The 1,435-nt window shown below is 46.8% G+C and overlaps 1 protein-coding gene across 1 annotated transcript in view; it reads right to left on the bottom strand.

The window, feature by feature from the left end:
* The window catches only part of LOC111646922 (serine/threonine-protein kinase Nek11-like), a 5,961-nt gene that overhangs the window by 498 nt on the left and 4,028 nt on the right, over positions 1-1,435 (bottom strand). The gene's annotated exons all lie outside the window — the stretch shown is intronic.

Below are 1,435 nucleotides of genomic sequence, written 5' to 3'. Positions count from 1 at the left end.
GGGGGGGGTGAGACCTGTCTGATAGTGAAAGGGCAGACATGATGACTCCAACCACCAACTCACCATCTGTCCTCTCAGACACTGAGCTCTGCCTCAGCTGCAGCGTGTCCTGACGCAGGGACCTTTAGCAACACACTTCACCAAGAACACAAACCTGCTGCGGCCGACATATACTCACCAACACTGGACAGCTGAAGACCTGGGGGGTCAATTGATTGATCAATCAATCAATCAATCAACCCAGAGTTAGTGAGGGGTTCATAATAAAGTGATCACTGAGAGAGTAAAACAATAAAACTTCTTCATTTCTCCTGCAGCAGCGCTCTCTGCAAATATTTAGGAAAGGAATCAATGATCAATAACAGCCCTGACACACACACACACACACACACACACACACACACACACACACACACACACACACACACACACTGTAGGTGACAGGATGTTTGTGCAGGTTTACACGTCTCTGACTTCTCTTCACCTCAGACCACTGAGCACAGACAGAGGAGGCAGACAGCCGGAAGACACCAGTGTGCGTGTGTGTGTGTGTGTGTGTATGTGTGTGTGTGCGTGCGTGCGTGCGTGCGTGCGTGCGTGCGTGCGTGCGAGTGTGGGTGCATGCCAGTTTCTTTCAGAATGTCAGGAGGAGGTTGTGGTGGATGGAGAGCGGTGTTCGATTCCTGTGTTGTTTCTATGATCCATGACCATTTATTGATATTGTTGTAACCATGACAACAAAGATCATCTGATGATGAGGAAGAACTTATTTTAACCCAAACCACCATCTTCCCCTAGACCTAATAAAGCCATGATCATTATTACAACAATAAAGCATCTGCACATGTTCTGAATAAAGTCAGAGTCAGTGAACGCATCACGATCGAAAGCAGAAAACTATTTAAATTGGACAGCGACCAATTCATTTACTGATGACACCTGATGCTACATCAGCGGTGTGACCACCGACGCTACAGAGACAGAGACGTGGTCAGAGTGTGAGACAGGCGGACTGATCAGACCGTCACATCAGGTCCAGAGGAAATCTGCTGCAGCCTCATTCAATCATTAAATCCTCTCTCACTAACTATCCACTCAGCACTCAGGAAGCTCAGGGGCTCATGGGAAAAATTCCCACACACCCTCTGTAACAGAGCTGACACAGACCTGATCTATGATCAGTGTTTCAGTACAGCTCAGGGTCAGATGACAGGCTGGAGATACGAGGTTTCTGAAGCTGTAAAACTGACGTTGTGTCAGAGATTAATTATTTTTCATTTATTTTGAAGAGACAAATTCTACCTCACTGAACTCAGATCAGCTCAGAGAGGTTATTACACACACTGAACGCACAGGAGACAGTGTGTGTGTGTGTGTGTGTGTGTGTGTGTGTGTGTGTGTGTGTGTGTGTGCTCTTATAGTTCAATGCTGCCAT

This window comes from Seriola lalandi, unplaced genomic scaffold, assembly GCF_002814215.2.
Source record: "Seriola lalandi dorsalis isolate HSWRI2012SDOR001 ecotype SW California unplaced genomic scaffold, Sedor1 jcf7180002054978, whole genome shotgun sequence".
Lineage (NCBI taxonomy): Eukaryota > Metazoa > Chordata > Actinopteri > Carangiformes > Carangidae > Seriola > Seriola lalandi.
This window is presented reverse-complemented; position numbering and strand designations above follow the sequence as displayed.